This window comes from Pinus tabuliformis, chromosome 1_2 (assembly GCF_031772625.1).
Source record: "Pinus tabuliformis cultivar Carrire ecotype Pingquan chromosome 1_2, CPIR1, whole genome shotgun sequence".
Taxonomy (NCBI): domain Eukaryota; kingdom Viridiplantae; phylum Streptophyta; class Pinopsida; order Pinales; family Pinaceae; genus Pinus; species Pinus tabuliformis.
Genome location: NC_142298.1, coordinates 1,207,339,483 through 1,207,356,837, shown reverse-complemented (window position 1 = coordinate 1,207,356,837; position 17,355 = coordinate 1,207,339,483).

Here is a 17,355-nt window from a genome sequence, read left to right as displayed (position 1 = left end):
TATCATTTAGAGTAAACCATATTGCATAGAATAAAATACAACATATGCATGAAACGTGCTAGCTCTTGTTATATTAAGAAGTGTAAGTTCTAGTCATACAATACATCCATGTTCAACCACTAGTTCCGACAGCAAAACATTACAGCCACAACTGCCTGCTCCTCCAAAGAGATGTACTAGCTCTGTGCGGTGGAGAAGCCAAGGCTCATTACGATATTGTCCAAGCTCTCTCCAAGATAGTCTTATCAGAAGCTTGGCTAACCAAAAGCCTTTATAATGAGTTATGAGGGACTATTTCTAGAAAAGGGTGGGGTGACCCTTGACATTCCCCTTTGTCACAGTTCAACTACCCTCATGACTCTTCATCTACTCTATGATTGTTACATCCAACTATTGACACTTGACTTACACTTGACATGACGTTACATTTCAATGCACGTGTACCGATGTGAGACAAAATGGCTTGAGAAAGCCATGCTAGACATCACTATGACTTAGACAACCATGGAGTCCAACTCTTCAACATCCACATGATGATCAACTGCAACATATTGATGCCAAGATCAGTAGTCCTTGATGGTATCCGTGTGCTCCAAGGTGACATCTTTCTGGAACCTGACTCTTGCCTCCATAACATCGGGTACACTATTCGGGCTCCTCTGTCCAACTCATCTGAGAGCATGCGCATCATTGTCTTCAATGCGACCGGGCCAACAATATAATTGTGCATGATGTCTGCACTGATGGGCAAGCCTGGGCTGGTGGCAATGTGCATAAACTCATCGAAGTATGAGTCAAGCTCTAGTTGGACCCGTGCCTTTGTCTTCGGCTGGGTGAGAGTCCCAATAGATGGGATCGCATGTGCGCGCACCACAACATCCATACTCTTGAATACATGTGCATGGGAAGCTTGTATACTAGTGATGAGCTGCGGGAGCTCTTCATAGTTCCGGATCTAACTCCGTATACGTGCCTTCAGCTCAACTGCACTAGCCTTCGTCATCTTAGGCAAGTGAAGCAGGGCTCCTTTGTATCTCATCATCCATGTTTGCATGTAATCAACAACAGCATGCAAGTTTTCCAAGATACGTTCTCTTCTAGCACATCGCTGTTTCCATCTGCTGAGATGGACAACTACTTATGCACGGTACCAAACTTGGAGTACAATTCTCACATAAATGTGTTAAGGGACAATACTTCATCTAGTATTGCCTTCTTGAGTTCAGCTTAGATAGACGTTGTCACCACCTCTCCTCCTTGCTTGGCCGTTTGTAGCTCCTTAGCCATCTGCTCATTTTCAGCTATCAGAAAGCGAACACTTGAGCTAGTGGCTTCGGCATATGCTCTGGTAGCATCGACGAAGCCTATTGGATGTTTACGCATGTTAGACAGGGTCACTCATTCCTCAACTTGCACAGGAAATGTATGATCATCCCGAATCGACACTCTGCTAGACTACACAACTCTATGTTGAGACCCATCGAATGAGATGTTGTGCATCTCGCCTTCCGGCTGATCTCCAAGGATATCAGGGCCTCCTTGGTCACTTGAGACATGCTCATCTTCTGGATGCAGTGAAGCGGGTAAGTCGACCTCTTGGTGATGAGGCATGACGTAGATGTCTTATTCCAATTCCTGCTGCTCCATATCCGTATCCAACTATTCAAGTGCTTGCTCTATCTCACGAGAAAAGTCTTACTCCTGCGATGGTTCACCCTGTTTGCTTGATGCCAGCTATTCTGGTGAGTCCACTACTTGTACGAGTGTTGTTTCATTTGTTTGCATGTGTTTTGCCCCTTGTTATACTTGTTGCTGCCGCGCTTCCCTCTCATATTTGCACATATATTGTTCCTTCTGGAGTTGCTCCTTCAACTCATGCAACTCCTTCTCTGTTTCTTCCATCCTTCTCTTCTCCCTCTGCCTTTTCACGATTCACTTGTCACATTGTTGCCTCTTTACCTCTATATCCATAGTTGCTTTCTCCACAAGTGGATTTGCTCAAAACTTGCATCTTTTCTCTTCCTCCATACGATCAACAATCTTCTTCTTGCCCTTGTCACACACTGGTATGCTTGCCTCTACTAGTTTTGCTGCTCTTGGTGCTCTTCGGGATGTTGCTTCATGTTGCTTCGCTAACCACTCCACAGTGAAGCCAACCTGTTCATTGGGTCTGGAGAAACTATGGCAATATCTCCATGGGTCCTCCTTCGCCCAATGAAATGCCCCGTGGATCCATTTGAACTGTACTCTTGCGCACTGATCTTTCACAAGACAATGTGGGTCATACAGATTGTAACTTCGGAGGTCAAATTGATACGTCTTCATCTGCTCTGCTTCGACATCTGCATGCTTGAAACTCTACGTCTTGTATAACCCGATGCGCAGTGGAAGAGCAGGCCAAGGTGACTTCTTCTTCCAGTGCAATCTAGCTGTCAATCTTGCCAAGATGTGATATGCTACTTCCTGCATGACGAGTATGTCCAAGGCAAAGTTTGGTATAACATGCAGAGGATTCTCTGCACTAAACATTTGTATGAAGGTCTTAGACGGTGAGGCATACCAATCAGCAATGTCTATTAGTGCCTCCATTGTTGCCTTTGACATGCAGGGTGGATCCTGTTCGAATATCATCTTGTAAACCGGAGTGAAAAAATGATCGGACAACCGTGTGATAACTCCTCTGAAGTTGCATTCGAACAAAAACTTACAATACATGTTGACAACAGTCTCCACCGATGACCATGCTCACTCCAAGCCTGAGAACTCTTGTCGAGCACAAATTGCATCTAAGATATAGGCAGACATGTAGATCGCTTCTTGCATACCTTCGGGTGACTGTCGAGCCCTCGTAACCTGTTCCTTCAGTTGATGAGCCAACATGCTGGACTAGTTACCTGATTTTCCTTCTCTCGCCAATTGTTCCAACACGATCACCCAACTCTTTGGGAAGGTTTCCATGCTTTCTTGGCCATACAGTCGACATGAAAATATGACCAAGTGTTGATACGCCTTCCGAGTATCTTCATCTTATAGATCTTGTTGGTGTCAACCTGAATCTAGCCAGCTCCTTCACCCAGTTCTTCAAGATTTCTCTGGAGTTGGCATTGCTACTGGGTAAGCCAAAGGGAGTCTTCATGATAGTCATGGGCTTCGATATCTGATACATCTCATCATAATCTTGTGCCCAAAAGGTTGCAATCTTCGTCCCACTGACACTGCTCAAAGTCATTGTTTTGGGATCAGTGTGTGAGACGATTCAGTGTATCATGTCCACGAATGGGAACGTGGGGTATCTGCATGCAATTCAGTATAAGCCGGACTTGTGAATGTTCACATACACCTGGAGGCCTTCGAGTTCTTCCTCAACTATGCCTACGAATGCTTCATTGAATTCTTCTCATTTCAACTTGATGTCCTTGTTTCGAAACAACTTGGTATCTTCATAGATCGATAGACATGCGGGCACTCTCTCAACTGCTGCTCTAGCTGCACTTCCTTCAATGTCTTTTTATCCTGCTCTCTAGGAGGCCATTGACCCTATACTGCTAAGAGCCGACTGAACACTTGGAATATCTGGAGACAAAGCGACATGCATGGCAAGAAATCTGTCATTGAACACCAAATAAAATTTGGGAATGACATAACACATACCTGGGGATTGATAGGAAAACTTTGCACAATTTCCTTTGGTAGGCTGGGAGACTGGCTGCTAGACTTGTGTAAAAGGCAGTCTGGACTATCTGGGTAGGATGATTGGCTATTAGATTTGTGCAACGCCAATCCAGGCTAACTGCTAGCTTGCGGGAATTGCGCAATGTGCAATTCCAGCTGGTAATGACTGCAGACTCAGTGAATGCATTTCGTAATTTTTTGGGCCAACAGTCATTGTCCCTCTAAAATGCACAAAACAATCCTGGAGTACAATTCTTGGGTAGAAATGTGAATTTATGGGTATAAATAAAGAGTTGTCCTTCTCCAAATTGCACAATGTTGTGTAGGTGAGGCAGAGTCTAGGCCAAGGCTCCCTAAACCCACCCATGGACAACTGAAAGAAAATCTGAAAGTGAATGCATGGAGATACTCAGTGAAGGCATAAGTGATTGATCGTGCATGAAAACATTGGATGAAAGATTCAAAAAACAAAACAAAATCCATGTGGGTGAAGCGAGTCACCGAATCAGCGACCATTCGTGAAAAACAGTGTCATGCATGCGACAACAGTGAGATAGCAATGAAAACTGAAACGGTGCTAGTACAAGCTAGTATTCATGTAAATAACAACAAGCATTCAAAGAAATCAAGTAAACAACACTCAAACAAGTGAAAACACAAAAAGCGACAAAAATGCTGAAAAAGACAAGTTAAGACCACTTAACCGTGAATAGCTGAGCCAGATGTGTCGAAGAGTCCTGGATGTGTTGTGGCATGTCAGATATTCAAGATCGATGTGAAGGAATGAGCTCTGATGTGTCGAATAAATAAGTTTGAAGCTCATGACGCGCATGCCACAATTCTAGGAAAAAGCGACACTTGGAGGGAAGATTCTAAAATGATCTTTGCATGTAACCTACGGTTGCTAATAATAGCTCCCTAAATCATGGGATTCTTTTTTTGTGCTGCCTTTTGCTATTCCAAGGAAAGCAAGCCATGCATGCAAGTCTATTTTCCTTGGTCCCAGGTGGAACTATTCAACCCAACTGCACATGCATGAGGCTACTCAACTGCTGGGAGAAAATGTGAATTTCTGGATGGGAGCTGGGTTGGCTGCCCAGGAGATTTGTGCAATTTCTAGGCAGATCAGCTGACTTTTGCCTAGGATTGCGCAAATTCTGGGCTGAGCAGCCCTGCTAGGGAAAATTGTGCAATTTTCCGTGTGAGGGTTAGCTAGCATAATTACGCAATTTTGGAGCCCAGCAGGCTGCTAGACAGAATTGTGAAAATTATGGAGGGAAGGTTGGTTTCCCTCTAGAATTGCGCAATTTCTTGAGGGAGCTGCTCAGCCTGCAACTGGACCAAGTTCGGGGAAAAAACCTGTGAGGGGAATGCATAAATCTTGATCGACAGGCTGTCTTTCTGCAGGAAAATCACTAAAGCTTGTGTACTTGATGAAGTAAGACATGGTGTTGTGAAAGGTTGGTAGGGAGGCTCCAAAATGAAGCTAAGAAAAAGTTTTGGAGGGTGGTTGTAGCTGCTACAACACTTGATGACACACTGGTAGAACTCCAGCTCTCTAAATGGACCTTGTTCGTGGAAAACAAGTCTAACACCTCCAAAAGTATTGTTCAGTTCTCAGCTCATCTTGGTTTCACACTATCTTGATTGTAAGATGTAGCATCCGCCAAGATCTTGGTTGATTGACACACATTCCAAGTCAAGGAAACACAGTTGTTTCGATTGGGGTTGAGGGGTATATTGGTGCACAAGCAATATAGTCGCCAGAGTCTTAGTTTCATCCCTGGTGTTTCTCTGCTACCAGCAGGCCTAGACAGTACCCTAACGGAGTCACATAGGAACATAAGCATGGCTCCGCTGCTAGTGAGCCTAGTTAGTACCTTAGCGGGGTTACTTGCATCACCTCTTTGTGCAGGAAGCCTTTGTCTTCTTTCGCCTTATTCATTTTTCATTTTTGAAATATTTCACTTTTCATTTTTTATCAACTATGCATAACACCTATTCATTTCAGAGGCAGAAGAGGGATCCCAACTTACTGAGAGTAGAAGAGGTTGTTTTGGCAGAGAAGTAGTTTATTATATCTCTGATGTGCCCATTAATATTTTCCCCCTCACCTTACTCTACTTCATTGAGCTTACAAGGGTTAACCAAAGTACAACTAACTAGAGTAGGTGACACTAGTTAGCGTGTAAGCATTGTGTTTTCACCAAGGTTCAATTTGAACAGTACGTATTTTCCATCGATGTATCCCAGACTAAAAGTAACAAGTTCTTCATACAGAGGCAAGATGACAGATAACCAAGTAGTGATAGATGTACAAGGCCTCTTGTACTTTACCCAGCTTGTTTCAAGAGTCATACATGGTTTCATGCAAAAATAACCCATGAACAAAACAAGAAAACAAACAAAAAAGAAAAGCAGAAGTAGAAGAAAATGTAGAAGAAAATCGAGTAAGAAAACAAGCAAGCAAACAAACAAACAAACAAAGCAAGTGAGCAAACAAGAATGCAAGAAAACAGACTGAAAGTAAACACTACTCCTACTCCTAAGCTAACAATGCATGGGCATGATCACGTGAAGTGATATTTCCAATGCAGCCACCGACACATTGGTTGACCCATGTTGGTGAAGGCTTGGTTTGCGAGAAACCCAGTTGTATGAACCAACAAGCAAGAAAGATATAAAAATGAAGACAATCACACTCTGTGTTTCAAAGTTCCCACAGGACATAAGTCAGTGCAATTGTATGACAAGCAGTTCTTGGACTTATAATGGTGATGTGTGAAACCGCGTGCAGCTTTGAAGCATATGCATACTCTTGAATATTACATTCAAGCAAACGAAAGAAAGAAAGAAAAATTGCATCATGAACACATGCTTGCGGTGTAAGATTCCTCCAATGCATGAGTGATAAGATTGTGTAGTTCAAGTGGAGGAAGCATGACCTGTGTGTGAGATTGATCTTCAATGCATACAAATGAGTGATGAGGAGCCTCGGGTGATTGAACAATTTCCTGATCGGAAGTGAAACTAACATTAGGACAACGAGGGCCTGACATAACCATCAGCTCGGGCTAAAGTGCTTCGATAGTCCTAGGTGTTTCAACTTCTTCGTCAGATGGATCATTATAAATCGGTGGCTTCGAAAAATCAACTGCAATAGAATCATGGTCATGATCAAATATGGAAGTAAATGGATCATGACAACCATGATCAGAAAAATCAATGATTTCATTGGAATCCTCATGATCTGTTGAATCAAATAGAGGGGTAGATGAGAAGTGAAGAAATTCATCCTCTGTGTTTTCGGAAAAGGCATATGAGAGATCAAGTTGATTTTCAATGAATAAAATATCCTCTCCATTGTCAGATGATGGACTAACATCTGGTGTATCCTGCGAGTGATCAACAATGGGTGCATCCGTGGATGAAGATACACATGAAAAATCATGGATGGCAGGTTCACCAAAGATGTGAGGAAAGGATGGAGGGGGCTCAGACGGAAGAGAGTCATCCTTCACCGAGTGTTGATTCTCAAGCTCCCACTCATACTCTTCATGAATGACAACGCATGTTGGTTGTGCAACACCAAATCCATCAATGTCTTTTTCCTCGTTCACAATAACTGTAGAGTCTGGAATGGAATAACACAAGACAGTATCATCCAAAGGAATAGTCGAGTGTGAAGACAAAAGTTGTGGAAAAAGATGCATATGACAACTTTATGGACTCACAACCAAATTTGCACAAAAATTAAGTGAAGTGATGTTGGGAGGATGTGATAGCTGAATAGGTGTGTGAGCATGATCCTCAACATCACTGTGTAATGGTGCAGCTGTTTGATAAGGGGATGGCGGACAATCACTTGTGACAGTGACCACATCCGTCTCAGATTGCGCAACTCCATCACTGAAGAATGTTGAGCAAGGATTTATTTCAAACTTCTTCTTGGGACGAGTATATTTCTTAACGCAATACTCGAATCGGTCCCAAAGATAGAAAAACTTCATCTAGATCTTCAAAGCTTGAAAATGAAAATCACGGAAGCACTGCCAAAAAGCCATAACCGATTCATGCAGAGCCTTCCATTGTTGTAACAGTTTTTGGTCAATATGGTCTGGATCAAAATGATAGAAAGTTTCTTCAATGGGATCACAGAAGTGCTCAAGCGAGTGCACGCTGTCAGTTGATAGGTTGCACAACCACCAATGTGGAGATTCACAAAGTGTATATGCAAGCATCAAGATGGCATGTTCATCAATACACCCATATTCCTCATGAAGCATGGAAAGAAAGTCTTGTAAGAATTCAAGCCAGTCCACTTCGCCTTCACCATCATACATGCAAGTGGACAAGTGATTGAAAATCTCCCTCATTATGGTGACATTTTCGTGATTGGAAAAACATTGTGGAGGGAGGAGAGCGCAAGAATACATGATTGATATGCAAAGGTTCAAAATAGGATGAGAGGACACAACTTGTCATCTGTCCCTCCTTCTAACACCAGAAATGTTGATGGTGTTGGACTCGCTAACATGTCAGGGGATCTCCCCGATAAGAAGTCCCAATTAGACCTCAAACTGTTTGGTGTAGGAGTCCCAGTAGTGGGTCATAGGGTAATGCCTTGACCATGATTTCACATAGAGGCAAGTACGATGACTCTGTTGGTATCAAGGTTGTGACAGCTGCAGTGAGTCAAGGAAGGTGCATGAGAGGTTCTAACATACGAGGGTTGAGATGAGTGCGCCCCTTGAAAACCTGTGATAACAAGCAGTTAAGAAGGGAACACATGAGTGAAGATGCATCACAACATGGAAGGAAAGTTAGCTAGCAATCCAAAGTGATGGTTAAACCAACAACACATTTCAGAAAGATTCATACATACATACACAGATAGCTATACATGCATGCGTAAGTAAATAGATACATATATCATTTAGAGTAAACCAGATAACATAGAATACAATAAAACATATGCATGAAAAGTGTTGGCTCTTGTTATATTAAGAAGTGTAAGTTCCAATCATACAATACATCCATGTCCAACCACTAGTTCCGACAATGGAACATTACATCCACAACCGCCTGCTCCTCCAAAGAGATGTACTAGCTCTGTGCAGTGGAAAATCCAAGGCTCATTACAATATTGTCCAAGCTCTCTCCAAGATAGTCTTATTAGAAGCTTGGCTGACCAAAAGCCTTTATAATGAGTTGTAAGGGACTATTTATAGCAAAGGGTGGGGTGACCCTTGACATTCCCCTTTGTGACAGTTCAACTACCCTCATGACTCTTCATCTACTCTATGACTGTTACATCCAACTATCGACACTTGACTTACACTTGACATGATGTTACATTACAATGCACATGTACCCATGTGAGACAAAATGGCTTGAGAAAGCCATGCTAGACATCACTATGAATTAGACAACCATGGAAGTCCAACTCTTCAACATCCTCACGATGATCCACCGTAACATACTGATGCCAAGATTAGTAGTCCTTGATGGTGTCCGTGTGCTCCAAGGTGACATCTTTCTGGAACCTGAATCTTGCCTCCATAGCATCCGGGTACACCGCTCGGGCTCCTCAATACAACTCATCTGAAAGCATGCACATCATTGTGTTCAATGCAACCAAACCAGTAACATACTTGTGCATGATGTCTACACTGATGGGCAAGTCTGGGCTGGTGGCAATGCGCATCCACTCGTCGAAGTATGAGTCAAGCTATATTCGGACCTGTGCCTTTATCTTTGCCTAGGTGAGAGTCCCAATAGATGGGATAGCATTTGCACGCACCAAAACATCCATACTCTTGAATACATGTGCATGGGAAGCCTGTATATTAGTGATGAGCTATGGGAGATCTTCCTAGTTCCGGATCTAACTTCGGATACGTGCCTTCAACTCCACCGCACTGGCCTTCATCATCTTAGGCAAGTGAAGTGGGGATCCATTGTATCTCATCATCTATTTTTGCATGTAATCAACAAGAACATGCAAATTTTCTAAGATACATGCTCTTCTAGCACATCGTTGCTGCCATCCGTTATGATGGATGATTGCCTTATGCATCGTACCGAACTTGGAGGACAACACTCGCATAACTGTGTCAAGGGACAATACTTCATCAAGTATTTGTTTCTTCAGTTCACCTAGCACGGACGTTGTCACCAACTCTCCTCCTTTCTTGGCTGTTTGTAGCTCCTTAACCATTCACTCATTTTCAGCTATCAAAAAGGGAACACTTGAGCTAGTGGCTTCGGTGTATGCTCTGGTAGCATCGACCAAGGTTGTTGGATGTTTGTGAACCTCAAGCACAATCACTCGATCCTCAACTTGCGCAAGAGATGTATGATCATCCAGATTCGAGATTCTGTGAGACTGCACAACTCTATGTTGAGAATCATCAAATGAGATGTTGTGCATCTCTCCTTTCGGCTAATCTCCAAGGATCTCAGTGCCTCCTTGGTCACTTGAGACTTGATCATCTTCTGGATGCAGTGAAGTGTGTAAGTCAACCTCTAGTGATGAGGCATGAGGTCGATGTCTTGTTCCAATTCTTGTTGCTCCATATCCGTATCTAAGTGTTCAAGTGCTTGCTCTATCTAATGAGAAAATTCCTACTCCTGTGATGGTTCACCCTGTTTGCCTAATGCCAACTGTTCTAGTGATTCCACTACCTATACGGGCATTTTTTCATCTATTTGCACATGTTGCACCCCCTATTGTACCTTTTGTTACTACGCTTCCCTCTCCTATTTGCACAACTATTGTTCCTTCTAGAGTTCCTCCTCCAACTCATGCAACTCCTTCTTTGATTCTTCTATCCTTCTCTTCTCCCTCTACCTTTTCGCAATTCGCTTGTCACGTTGTTTCCTATTTTCCTCTATAGCCATAGATGCTTTCTCCACTAGTGGATCTGCTTAGAACTTGCGACTTTTCTCTTCCTCAATGCGATCGACAATCTTCCTCTTGCCCTTGTCACACACTGGTATGCTTGCCTCTGCTGCTAATGTTGCTCTCTGAGATGCTGCTTCATGTTGCTTTGCTAAACACTCCACAGTGAAGCTGACCTGTTCATTGGGTCTGGAGAAACTATGGAAATATCTCCATGGGTCCCCCTTCACCCAATGAAATGCCCTATGGATCTAGATGTTGGGCATGGGATCCCCCTAAGGCAAGTTTTGGGGCTTAAATCCCACGTTTTGACTAAGTCAGATGTAAATACTCCGTGATTTGTGGGTGCGGAGTACGAAGATGGTAAATGATTCAAAGGGTTGTCCACCCACATTTTTGTAATGTAATGTCAGCTTTAGAGATCTACCCATGGTCTGCGGAACATGGGATTGTATAAATAGAGCGAGGGTCTAAGTGTAAAGAAAAAAAGGAGATAGAAGAATCAATCAATGGAAGATCTAATAAGGGAGCATTGAGTCTAATTGTAGAGTCGTGTCTTTGGGTCGTAGAGTAGGAGAAGGCTCTGTAGCTGAGTGCGCAGAGGCCTAGTAGTCCACAACTGAGTTCACGGACCCCTGCAGCTGAGTGCATAGGGCAGGTTAGGTCTGTAACCGATTAAATCATTAATAAAGAGAAGTTTTAAAATATTTTGGTGTATCTTTCCTATTTTATGCATTAAATTATATTGGGTATGATTTGCAAGTTTACTATTTATTTGTTGCGTGAACTTATATGAATGTGTTGAATAAGTGGATATAATATAAGGTATCTGTTTATGTGAAGATAACTAACTGTTATAAGAAGATAAGTAAGATTCGGGGTGTGACTGGGGGAAATAGCGCAAATCGCTGCTCTAGCAGTGTGAAAGCCCCATAGTCCCTAGTTAGGGTTGCGCGAAGACGAATATAACAAGGCCGCGAAGGCAGTGCACGAAGGTATTCACAGTTGGACTAAATCAACCCCTCAGACATCTCAAGGGTGTGGAAACCTGGTTCCCGCATCCTCCCATACTGCTTCGGGTGAGACCTCAGTCCACACTCCGCGACTATTGCTGAAAGGGTCAATGGTATAGGGATTTGTTTGGCTAATTAACTACGAACCTGGGTCAGGCCCCAACAAGCCAACACTAGATGAACTGTACTCTTGCGCTGTGATCTTTCACAAGACAATGTGGGTCATACAGATTGTAACTCCGGAGGTCGAATGGATACTTCTTCATCTGTTCTACTTTGACATCCACATGCTTGAAAGTTTGTATCTCATATAACGCGATGCACAACAGAAGAGCAGGCCAAGGTGCCTTCTTCTTCCAGTGCAGTCTAACTGTCAATCCCGCCAAGATGTGATATGCTACTTCTTGTATGATGAGTATTTCCAAGGAAAACTTCAGTAGAACATGCAGAGGCTTCTCTGTGTTGAACATTCATATGAAGGTGCCAGATGGTAATGCATACCAATCAGCATTGTCTATTTGTGCCTCCATTTTTTCCTTCAACATGCAAGGTGGATCCTATTTGAATATCATCTTTTAAACCAGGGTGACAAAATGATCGGACAACCGTGTGATAACTCCTTTGAAGCTGCATTTGGACAACAACTTAAAATACGTGTTCACAGCAGTCTCTGCCGATGACCATGCCCAGTCCAAGCCCGAGAACTCTTGTCGAGCACATATTGCATCTAAGATATAGGTGGACATGTAGATCTCTGCTTGCATACCTTTGGGTGACTATCAAGCCCTCGTAACCTATTCCTTTAGATGATGAGCCAGCATGTTGGACCAGTTACATGGTTTTCCTTCCCTGGACAATTGGTCCAGCGTGATCACCCAACTCTATGGGAAGGTTTCTGTGCTTTCTTGGCCATACAGTCAACATGAAAATACGACCAAGTATTGATATGCCTTCTATAGTATCTTTGTCTTTTAGATCTGGTTGGGTGTCAACCTGAATCTGACTGGCTCCTTCACCTAGTTCTTCAAGATTTCTCTAGAGTTGGCATTGCTGCTGGGTAAGCTGAAGGGAGTCTTCATGATAGTCATGGGCTTTGACATCTGATACATCTCATCATAATCCTATGCAGAGAAGGTTTCAATTTTCATCCCACTGACATTCCTCAGAGTCATCGTTTCAGGATCAGTTTGTTAGACGATCCAGTGTATCATGTCCGCGCATGGGAATGCAGGGTATCTGCATGCAATTTGATACAAGCCAGACTTGTGAATGTTCACATACACATGGAGGTCTTCAAGGTATTCCTCAAACGTGCCTATGAATTCTTCATTGACTTCTTGCCATTTCAGCTTGATGTCCTTGTCTAGAAACAACTTGGTATCTTCATAGATCAGTAGACATGTAGACACTCGCTCAACTGCTGCTCCAGCTGCACTTATATCAGTGTATTTTGATCCTGCTCTATGGGAGGCCATTGATCCTGTACTATCGAGAGGTGGATGCACACCTGAAAGATTTGGAGACAAAGTGACATGCATGGCAAGAAATCTGTCAGTGGAAACCAAAGAAAATTGAGGAATGACATAACACATACCTGGGGATTGATAGGCAAATATTGCATAATTTCCTTTGGTAGGCTGGGAGACTGGCTGCTAGACTTGTGCAAAAACCAGTCTACATTGTCTGGGGAGGCTAACTGGATATTGGATTTGTGCAACGCGCAATCCAGAGTGACTTCTTACTACTGGAATTGCACAATTCACAATCCCAACTGGAAATAATTGTAGGCTCAATGACTGGATTGCGCAATTTTCTAGGCTAGCAGTCAATGTCCCTCAGAATGCACAAAACATTCCTAAGGACAGTTCCTGGGTAGAAATGCGCATTTCTAGAGAGTAAGATACAACCTTGCTTCTCCAAATTGCGCAATGTTGTTTGGGTGAGGCAGAGTCTGGGTTAAGGCTACCCAGACCTACCGACGGGCAACTGAAAGAAAATCTGAAAGTGAATGCATGACGATACTGAGTGAAGGCATAAGTGATAGATCGTGCATCCAAACATTGGATGAAAGATTTAAAAAAGAAAACAACATGCATGTGGGTGAAGTGAGCTGCTGAATCAATGACCATTCGTGCAAAACAATTTCATGCATGCGACAGTAGTGAGATAGCAACAAAAATTAAAACGGTGCTAGTACAAGCTAGTATGCACGTAAATGACAGCAAGTGTTCCAATAAATCAAGAAAACAACACTCACACAAGCCAAAACACAAAAAGCGATAGAAATGTTGAAAAAGACAAGTTGAAACCACTTACCCGTGAATAGCTAAGCCGAATGTGTCGAAGAGTCTCGGATGTGACTTGGGATGTTAGAGCTCCAAGATCAATGTCAAAGAATGAGCTCTTATGCATTGAATAAATAAGTTTGAAGCTCATGACGTGCATGCCACAATTCTAGGAAAAAGCGACACTTTGAGGGAAGATTCTAAAATGATCTTTGCATGTAACCTCCCGCTACTAATAATAGCTCCCTGAATCATGGATGCCTTTTGCATGCTACCTTTTGCTATTCCAAAAAAAGCGAGCCATGCATGAAAGTCTAGTTTCTTTGATACTGGGTGGAACTGGTCAACCCAACTGTACATGCATGAGGCTGCTCAACTTCTAGGAGAAAATGCGCATTTCTAGATGGGAGCTAGGCTGGCTACCCAGGAGATTTATGCAATTTCTGGGAAGAGCAGATGATTGATGCCCAAGATTGCGCAAATTCTAGGCTAAGTAGCCCTGCTGGGGAAAATTGCACAATTTTCACTGTGAGGGTTGACTAGCAGAATTGTGCAATTCTGAAGCCTAAGAGGCTTCCAGACATAATTGCGTAATTTCTGGAGGAAAGGTTGGTTGACCTCCAGAATTGCACAATTTATTGAGGGAGATTCTCATCCTACAGCTGGACCAAGTCCGGGGAAACAACCTGTGAGGGGAATGCATCAAGCTTTGATCGACAGGTTGTCTTTCTACAAGAAAATCACTGAAGCTTGTGTACTTGACGAAGCAAGACATGGTGTTGTGAACGGTTGGTAGGGAAGCTCCAAAATGAAGCTAAGGAAAAATTTTGGAGGGTGGTGTAGCCGCTACAACAAGTACATAACTTAAACTTGTAAGGCCAAAAAATCTTTGTTAGGTTTTAGAGAAAATTGACAAAACAAAATACAAAAAAAAACACAAAAATGTAAAATAGTGAAACTACTTCAAACGTTTTAACCATAATTTTTTTTTTCAATTGCTTTATATGATATATACATAAATTCCTTTTCTAAACAATATATAATATATACATAGTGGACATTAAAATACACATAACATGTTTATTGAAACATTTTATATATGGACTACTTGTCCACATTAAAATGGTTTCTTTTGCTATTAATATATTTTTAATTATACATCAACATTACTTAATCCTCTATATTAAAACATTTTATTTATAACCCACATTGATTTTTTTATTATTATTATGAATATTTTTAAATGTCACATATTAATTTTATATTAAGAGTTGAACGAATTACATATCTCCCTCTTTATATTCCTATTAGAAAGTACTTGGTATTTTTTAATTTATTTTTTAACTTTCAATTACTTTTTTTTTCTCCGTGGACATTGAATATTTTATTCTATTCAACATTAACATATTTTATTTCAACATTTTATTTCTATATATAGATATAAATGAAATTGATATTGACACAAATTAGTTAACATAGATCTTCAAATAGTTTAGTTAAATCCCCTGTTGAAATAGTTTTGAAAATTATAAGATTTAAACATCTTAGTGACATTTTGTTTTTACTTCTAATTACTTTATCTCCATTTAAAGTTGATATAAAATTGTATTATGTCATATGGACATCAAAATATTTTATTTATGACTGAGAGTGAATGAAATATTTTTACCACATTGGGACGTAATACCAATAACAAATCCAGTGACCATAGTGAAGTTGGGAGTATTGATGTTTTATAGTGCTTTTAATTAAAACTAACTAAACATGCATATTCGTTTTTGCTTTATATTATAGTTGACATTGCTTTTTTGTATTGAGTTTTTTTTATTATAGGAGGGACACATGTCAAATCCACGTTGAGCATGGACATAATCACACATCTATTAATTTTTGGAATCTCAGTGACAAATTCCAATCAATGGACTAGATTCTTCTTTTTTAGAGGACCAATTTTGATTATTGAAGCGCTCAATTTGGACAAGGGAAAGTGTATTTTTAAATTAAAGCCCACATGTGCATATTTGATTAGGCCGACCCTATTGTAGCTTTTTATATCTCCTATCACACAATTTATTTAGAAGATATGGAAGCCTCCTAGAGACAATCCCCGGGTTGAAAGAAAGGGCCAGTGCCTAGGGCATCCAAGAGGAGTGCTTTTGAAGATTATTTGAGGGATTTCTGTTGCACTCCATATGCCACACAATTTGAAAAGGGATAATTCATAGCTTGGTTCAATAGCCCTTTGCCAAGGTAAATCCAAGCAAACACATAGATCAAAATATACACTAGTAGATATGGCTAATCTGAAAGAGAATGTGTTGGTTCTGGTGGATGACACACAAAAATACACAATTTAATATTATTTTTGTAGTATTTATGAATAGGAGGAAGGAAAGGAGGTAAATTGATGCAGAGGGCTAGACATAAAGCAAAATCCTAAGTAACAATATCTAATATAAATATGGAAGAGTGAGGAAGTGGAAAGGCAAAAAAAGTGGAGCGTGAATTAAGGTCTAAAGATCTATGCCTCAAGAATAAATTTGTCACCAATTAGCATAATTAAATATGTGTTTACATACAGGTATTGTAGGCTATCAAATAACCTAAATAAATTTGTGTTAACAAAGGTACCGTGAGCTATCAAATAACACGAGTAAATATGTGTTTACATAGGTACTTCTCACTACTTAGCAACATACATACAACCATGAGAGAGTGAAACCAACAGCTTCATTACACAATTTTAGAGGAGGAAAGACATACATGAAATGATATACAAAGGGAAAACATACTGCGCATTGCTCCAATTGGAATCAACAAAAATGCTTCATTAATTTTTGAAGATGGAGTCCAAATCACGAATCCATCACCGTTAACAATTTTATATCCCTGAGCACCTCATTAAGAAGAAAATTGAACCAAAGTGGAACCAATTTCTCTGCAAACAAAGCTTAGAACTTGCGAAAGCATAATTTGGGCCTCTAGAATGCAGAATTTGGGAACCTTTGTTAAGTGTTTCTTCCCTCTTTTTATAAGGAGAGGGAGAGATTGAAAAATAGTTACAGAATATCTCAGCCGAGCTCCAAATGTCTTGGCATGCGGAGGTTCTACTACCCAAATCATTACAAAGGAGTTAATTTCTTTCTTGAAAATGAAAAAATTACAAAATAATAGAAATAAGAAAAAATGAATGATGGTTAAGGAAAGTATCTCCATGCCATTCCATGTGATGGCCTTTTATCAAGCCATGTATTTTACCACAATGTTCATGTTTAGTTATTTAGTCGGTTCACCTATCACTTTCACATTAACTGCTTGAATTCCCCACTTTCTGGAGCTGGGAGCGATCACCTGTGGTGGCATTAGTGGTGTTCTGGAATCATAGCTGACAACTCAACTACATTTTAACTCTCTGTATTACACTATCAGAGCCCAATATGTTGGAGCTGCAACTCATCAGAACTCCATTTGCAAAAGCCTT